Genomic DNA, 8,654 nt, shown 5'->3' with positions numbered 1-8,654 from the left:
ACACACACACACACACACACACACACACACACACACACACACACACACACACACACACAGCTGAATGTAGAGTGGAAAAAAGTCAAGTGGATGTCTTTATATGACAAAGCCACTTGTGTTAATTAGCTGGCGAGAGCTGTAAACACAGAAAATATTTTCACGCTGAATGTCATGCTGGGCACAAACACACACAGACAGACATAAACACACATGTTTGCATGCAGTGAAGTTATTTCATTCCACATCTCTGTTATGTCATGTCTGCACGTAACATGTCTGAATGTTTTTCTAGTTGGTCTACTCACAGCAGACTGACTGCACGCTGCTCACACCCGGCCCACTCACAGTCCTCTCCACAGGAGCGGGGGAGCAGAGACAAAGCTCTAAAACACTTAAAACATGTTTAGTGTCACTGACCGTGTGTACCACCTTGCAGACAATGGCACTGTTTACAGTCGTCTCTGATGAAAGAATGGCTAATATTAATTTGATCTGAGTTTAACTTGAGCCGCCGTCATCTCCGGGGACAGAGCCTGCATAGGTCACATCTACAGATCATTTAGAAAGAAACTCAGTTTCCAAAAGAGGCTTGAAAAATCAGATTTTTTAAGTTGTAATGTTTTCTGTCTTTGTGTTTTGATATGCTGATGATCGCTAACTGATTCACTCCAAATGCACAAAGTGTAAATGTGGTATGTGATCCAAGAGAAAGCACACTGTAAAACATGTCTGTAGATTTCAGGGTGAAATACTGCCAAACTAATAAAAGACTATCGACAGAAAATCTATAAGTTTATAGATATTTTAGAATATGGAATAAAACACTGACCTTATGCGTATTTATTACGGTAAAATTTACAGTCATATTTTATAGGAAAACCTTTATATATATGGCATTTTAAAGTAATTTAAGACAAATAAAGTAGTATTTTTTATTAGAGTGTTAATTATACAGTTAAACACTGTAATATTTAATATTTACGGCCTTTTACTGTAATGGTTTGGCAGCTTCCTACTCCTAGCTACTAATATCCTGTAACATTTGAAAAAGTTATACCATATACATTACGGTAAAATTCTGGCAACTACAGCTGACAGTTTTTTTTCTTTCACCAGAAAACAACTGTTTTGTTTTTTGTTGTTTTTTTTACAGTGCAGAGACATTTCAGAGCAAATCCTCAAACATGCGTACTGTTGATTATGCAACTTAGCACATCTCTTAACCATTTTGACACCACAGATGTGGCAAGAAAAAACATCTTGTAGGCAGCATCTAAAAAGAGGTAGAAAAAAAATAAAGCACCCGCTCCTCTCTGCTAGATCACAGTGGAAATAAATGGCTACTGTCCATTTTTGCTGCTCATTAGTGTGAGCGAGCAGACAGTCGGGCTGTGCTTCTCTTCTTTTACTGAAGATGAAATATATAAAATCTAAGTCTAGACTTTTTCTAATGGTTTCTACTGGTCTTGCTGTAAAATGAATGAGCGACTGAAACAGATCTCTGCAAACACAGAACTGAAATGAACCCCGCTGTAAAGTTGCGTCACTTCACCTGCAACATTCAGCATCCCGGGCAAAACAAAAGCCTCTCTCTCCAGCTGTTCCACAATAAGAGCTTATAAATGTTGAATATCTCTCATCCGCTGCTCTGCTTCTCTTGTTCTCCGTCACTGTTTTCATCCTTCACGATGGTTGAATAAGTCATTTGCCTTTTTTGCCCGAAGAAGCGACGGCAAGAGAAGACAAAGAAATTCCTCCTCAAACGAATACCAGCAAGCAATTTTGTGTTTTTCTTCTTTCTCTTATATATTATATTGTTTTTGAAATGTTTAGCTTCATCTTACTGTACATGTTAAAGTACATGTACTCATTCATGTTCATCGTGCAGCAAAGTCCATCACAGTCGAGCGTAAAAAAACAGATACCTCGTTGGTTTTATTGTGTAACATGTGTTGCCGTGGACAACACGAGAACACAAATGGGTCAAAAGTTAGAATCTTATTGCTACATCATGTATGTAGAACAGATAGAAGGAGATTAGCGTTGGATAAATAACATTTTAAGTTTTGTTTCAAGGATGGAGGACAAACTCTGTGTCGGACTGATGCACACATGTCAGTGTCAGACAGCCGTTAACCTGGATTATGATAATCTCAATGCTTTGACTATGCCAACGTGCCCTGTGGAAACACGTACAACAGCATTGCTATTGATAGTTTACCACACAGGAGTAGCTGAGGCTCGGAAACACCCACAGTTAGAAGAATGTGCATATCCGCTTTAGCTCGCAATTCACATAAATCTATTTAAAATATTAAATAGTTTCACTGATGACTGTGTAAACATGGATTTTCATTTCTGGTGCTTGATGTGTCTCATTACGGTGTTTTATTTTGGGAGCCAGAAACAGCTTCCTCTTCCTCCTGAGAAATGAGACGATGTGTGTGTTTTGTCCACACACAGATACACATGCACAGTTTATATATACTGCACAATGCAATTATGTCTCACTCCACAGTGAAGCATGACACACACACACACACACACACACACACACACACACACACACACACACTGATATCTTTGCTGCGTTTTGCATGCTTGGAGTTCATTTGCGATTAGATCAAAGTGAGATCTCATCGCTGTGTGATCTGAGGTCTTAGCTGCGTCAGAAAACACACACACACACACACACACACAAATGCAAGGGCATTCACAGGCACTCAATCACGCTGACACACAAGTAATGTATGAACACACACACACACATAGCGAACCATCTGTATCAGCACATCATGTGAAGCTCTTAAAAGACTCGTGTGCAGGTGGGACAGAAGGACTGATATGAACCAAGATGTAAAAAATAATAAAATATATACTACAGGAAATGTGTTGGAAGGAACGCAGTGCTGTTAATTTTTCACACTTCTAGTTTATTTTCATACTTTTATTTAATGACTAAACATTAATGAGGACATGATAATACACACATCCAGAGACCTCTCGCTTGGTGTTTGAGTTGTTTGTCTCTCCCTCCTTTGCTGTATCAGCCCAGCGGGGATCTAAGATAAGAGTCTGCCTTATCTCTCTGCTCGCCATCTCGGCTAATCTATTGGTTTTGTCTGGAGCGCTGTAAGCTGTTAAGATCAGGCCATGACTAAGACTGACCAGGAAAGATGAAGAGAAGGATGGAAAGACGACGAAAGCGAGGAGGAAGTGTTTACCGAATTTGAAATCTCTGTAATTAAGACATGATTACGTATAATGTGTGTTTGTGTAAATGTGGCGTTGTTGGTGTTGGTGTGTGTGCAGCGAGGACGGCGTGTGATTCTGCACAAATGTGTCAAGTATCTGTGTGTGTGTGTGTGTGTGTTCACAAATGTGCCTGTATGACTTCCAGGCATTATTTTCAGCATTGTCATGCTGGCGTAGCAACTGTCGAGCTCATTAACACTTTTAGTGAAATGGGCTAATCTAAGAAACAGCTCTGCGTTTGTGTGAACGTGGTTACTTCAACACCATTAGCTTCGCTGTGATTTCTGCAGGACAATACAATGTGTCTACAGTCGAGAAGAAAACAATACTCTATGGGAGCAGATGGATTTGGAAATGCACATTCAGGTTAAAAAGGTAACTTGCAGAGATACATGAACTCAGATGTTCCCGTTCAGGTCATGAAAACCCAACCCACTGAAATACGTCATGTTATGACAGAGCTCATCATCCTAACGCCAAATGAGAACGGTGTTCGTTCCTCCGGTAGATTATAGAAATATTATAGAAATATGTGATAAGTAACGCTGTAGCTGTTAGAGTGGAACAGCTTTCTCTACTGTACATACAGTACATACAAATAAAGCAGTCTAACACCACTGACCTTGTTCTACTTCGACCTGTTTATGAATCAGTCATGAGTTCCTCTTTAATTTAATCCTGAATATGTTAGAATAGCCTCGTTGCGATGCCGTATATGGATCAATATTAGATTGATTCAAGATTCAAAAGGTTTTGTCACATCCAACACACAGGGACAGGTTAGAAAAATAAACCCAAAAGATATTTAAAAGCTTAAAAAAAAATGGAAAAAGCATAATAAGTATGAATCAAGCAGGTGGTGCGGTTGTAGTAGAAGAGAGAACGTGCTGGACGGAGAACAGATTCAGATTACCACTTCATAAATACGTCTGTGTTCAAAGAACTTGTGTTACATTAAGAATAGTACAGTTTGCTATATATGCCCAAAAAATAATAAGCTATAAAAAAATATCTAGTCAAACAAATGAATATTTTCTTTATTTTCTTCGGTATTTCTGTTATATAAAGATATGCAGTGCTGTTTCTTGAGTAATATGCATGTTGGGTCCAATGTCGAGTCTCTGATCACAACACAATATGATAAACAGTCTCATCTCATCTCATGTACGTACAATGAAATAATAAAAATAAAATAATCATGGAAGTATTAGATATGTTCTAGTTCTTAAATCAGTCTGGACGTGACCTGAAAATACTCCCCGCCTCTGCATTTTAATCAGGTTTTATGTAGAATAAGACTCAATAAAGTCAACACTGCAGCTCATATAGCCCTCATTCCAAAACAGTCTTGTATAGTTATTACCGAGTCATGGATTCATATAAAATCGCCCTGCATATAGAGTAGTCATCTTAATAAAAGTAAATATTTCATATAAATTAGATTTTGCTAATATATACATGCAAGATATTTTCGACTTTAGCAACATGAGACGAATGTGAATAGCTGGAAGTAGCTTTTTGGTTCGACTGTTGAATTCTAAGTGGGAGCCGAATGCACTCGGGTCACAACCTCCTCAAACTAAACTTTACTAAATGTGTTTGCAACTTCTCAAACTGAAGAACTTTTCCCACAAGCTTGATAGATTTTCACACAATAGCTTTTTCAGATAAACAAGAATCGACTGAAAACACGGATGTTGAAATATTTCATCCAGATAATGATGATGATGGATAATCGGCTGAGGGTTTGAATGAGGGGTCAGGGTAAAACACAGGAAACAAACAAGATAACTTTAGTTACTCTGCAGTATATTACCTGCACACATTACATTGCTTCCCACTGCATTGCATCCTGCAAGCTGCTGTATGAACCTCACGCTGTAGCGTGTTTACAAGTTGCATTCTTCATAACTCGCTTCCATTTGGAGCCAAGATGGATGGTTGTCAACATGTCTGCACACCCCCAGCTGACAGGCAAGATGTCCATTAAACTGTCACGCACTTTGCTTCACTATGTGCGCTTGTGTATCAGGATGTTTTATTGGGAGAAAGCCCCTTGTTAGCAAACATTAACCCTGCTGAAGTGTCCTTGAGCTAGGCTATAAACCCGACCAGCTTCAGGGTTGATGATACATACAGCAGGCTGACCTCCGTGTGAAGGCAGGCGAGGATTTCCCTACAGGGATCAAATATAGTATCACTCTGTATTTTCCTATAGTTACAAGGGTTGCACATCCCTCTGTAAATGTTTCGATACGCATCTATATACACAGGTTACGATACCATTCAAAAACAAGATACTTTTATAACAGACCAATTCGATACGAATCGATACCATGCAAGAACGATACGATTTGATTCTACGGTTAATATTTATTGTAGATATTTTTTTAAATAAAGAAGCCAATTCTATGAGTGACTATCTTACAGTACAGTACAATATTTTCTTTTCAGATATATAAAAGACCACATATGCAATCACACATGTATTTATTTTTTAAAAAGTCTGGCTGAATCGACATCATTTGTGGGAGATAAGCCGGTGGATTTTCAAAATAAAATACCCCTTTGCAAACAGCCGGTCGTAAAAACAGACAAAAGCGAAACTGATAAACTACGTAGCATATTTACGCACGTAGACGCATGTTTAGAAGAACATACACCGGGAAAATGGCCAAATCTGAGCAAGTAAACAAAGTCTGGCGGGGTAAACGCTCGCTTCTGAAGTCGCATGCAGGATAGACCAAATATGCCCGCTCATGCAACGCACTGCGATCGGGCCTGGTGAATTTTCCCAAAAGTCTTGGGATACCCGATCTATGACTCTACAACCGATTCATCTAGGAATTCATGGCTAATTCGTATCGATCGAGGAGGCTGCTACGATGCACTTTTTAACCGAATATCTGATCGGTTTATCGTTCACAACCCCAATAGTTACCCTTATTTATTATTCATGTCTTGTATATATATAAAAAGTGTCTCCTCACCTACCACCACCTTTCTCTCTGTTGCATCTCGTCACAATTTGTCCCCATTTTTGCTGCAGCAGATGCTGCATCAAAGCACAGCGGGGAGGACTGACAATAGGAAACGGTAGTTCCTATCCATATGGTGTCCAGTTACACACACGCGAGCAGCGAGGGAGAGGAAAGATCTAACAGCCTATCTTTGGCCGACTGTAGCCGCCACCCACATAAATGTCCGCTTGGCTCTGCTCTGATCACATAATTGCTCTGTGCGCACCTCTCCCACACACACACACACACACACACACACACACACACACACGAGAAGAGCATACACTGAAGCACACTTGTGGAGTTCACACACATACCCTTAAAACCTGGATATATACACCCACACACACGCAGTCACTGTTCAATATGGCGTGAAGCAGACCGTCGGCGAGCGTGCGCGCGCATATAAAACGGCGAATACCAAACAAAAACTCCCACCAGCTCACCCACACACTCAGCACGTCGAGTGTGAGAGAGACACAGACACGCCGAGAGAGAGAAAAGGTGAGAGAGGCGAGAGAGTAAAAGAGAGTGCAGTGAACGCTGAAACCAAGCCTCGCCGAGCTGTAACAAAGTCACAAATCCCTGCTTTGTTATGTTTATTCATCGCATTTCATTTATTTGTCTGACTAAAAAAAAAAATCGGTTTTATAATTCATATCATTGTAACCTGCATGGTCTTCCACATAATACTTATGAGGGCGACTTTATGCGAGTCTCGGGGGGGCCTGGAAGACATTTTGGCGAGTTCCTGCTCAGCTGTCCACATCGATAAATCCCCGGCTGCTGCAGGGCCGCTGTTCTTCAGATGACCGTGACCTATGACCTCTTTTTACAGGAAGTCAAAAGAGGACAGAAATCCCCTACAAGCAGAAATCTTATTATTTATATTACATAACGTCTGAACATCAGCAGTGCCTTAAATTGACACAAATGAGCTCTGACACGATCCCTTTTAGCCTCTAAACAGGAGGTGTGTTTATTCGCTTTCTTTGCCAAGACTGCAAATAGACAAACAGTTCAAAATCTGCCCACCAGCACCTCTAAAGCTTAACACATTATGTGATGGACTATATCTTAGTCAGGAACGGTAACTCCTTGGTGTCTCCACTGGTGGCTTGGGGGCAGAAAAAAAGGTGGACTCGCTTTAGGACGGGGTCCAGTCTAAGCTAAGCTAACCAGCTTCTGGCTGTGGCTTCATATTTGCCACGACGACTTGAGAGTGAAACTAATCTTCTCATCTAGGGCTGCCACGATTAGTCACGATTATGTCGCCAAATTCAGGGCGGTGTTGCAATTTTAACCAATCACCGCGATTTTTCCGCAACTTCCACGCACTCTGCCCCAGGGGATTCAACTAGGTGTGTCAGGGACGGCCGCACGGTGCGGGAGGATCCCCTCGTAGGACCTCTCCCTGGCACTGGCTGGCCTCCGCCGAGCACATTTCCTCCGTGGCGGCTCTGGGTCGGCATGGAAAGACTCGTGGTTCACGGCTTCATCCGCGAGCTTTACAGCGCCCGCCCCTCTCCGGGACAGTCAATTTACGTATGATCCGATTAGTCGACTAATCGGGAAAAAATTATCCGTGATTAGTCGACTATCAAAATAATCGTTTGTGGCAGCCCTATTCTCATCTACATTTTGCAAAATGGCAACACTAAAACAATCAACCTCAGGACTGCATCCAGATATGACTGATGCTAAATCCTGATTGGTGCACTGATGTGTGACATTCGACCAAACCGGTCGAGTGCTAAAAACACACATACAGAAATCTGAGGTGTGAAATCACCAAAACTTTTCTCAGATGTGTTCGTGTATGATCCCATCACTCGTAAGCTGATTGAGAAAATGCGATTTGAGGCTCTTTTTTAGCTCAGTGAAGCCTTTTAATGTAATTCTTAGGTGCTGTGTGAGTAATTACAAAAGCATCTCTAAAGGATTATTATGACTGGCCTCAAATTCCCTCGATTAAACCGCTACGACCTACACTTTCACTTACGAGCAAGCAGAATTGTGAGGCAGGATTACATTAAGGGGAATCAATTCTAACTGGATTGTTGTAATTAGATGACCTGAGTTTGCTAAAAAGTCGGGAAGTCATTTTCTGTATTTTTTTTATTTTTTTTTAGCACTTTCAGGACTTGGCAACAAAATTACAAATGCTGCTGGTAATATCTGTGATTACAGAAGCGACACTTGTAAAACTGCAAATCAAGTTTTCTGTGACCGATGATAATGATGCATCTTTATGTAAACAAAGCTAAGCAAGAGAATGCGTAGCTCGCCTCTTTGTCACACACAGTAAACTCAATACACAGTATCATACAAAGCATTTCCGAGACCGCATGCCAAACATCGATAGTCCAATCAAAGTCT

The 8,654-nt window shown here is 40.7% G+C and overlaps 1 protein-coding gene across 6 annotated transcripts in view; it reads right to left on the bottom strand.

Annotated features, from left to right (window-relative positions):
- The window catches only part of il1rapl2 (interleukin 1 receptor accessory protein-like 2), a 380,785-nt gene that overhangs the window by 327,135 nt on the left and 44,996 nt on the right, over window positions 1–8,654 (bottom strand). The window lies entirely within an intron of this gene.

Source organism: Larimichthys crocea, chromosome I (genome assembly GCF_000972845.2).
Source record: "Larimichthys crocea isolate SSNF chromosome I, L_crocea_2.0, whole genome shotgun sequence".
Taxonomy (NCBI): domain Eukaryota; kingdom Metazoa; phylum Chordata; class Actinopteri; family Sciaenidae; genus Larimichthys; species Larimichthys crocea.
Note: the sequence above shows the minus strand (reverse complement) of the source record. Positions and strands in the feature narration are given on the sequence as shown.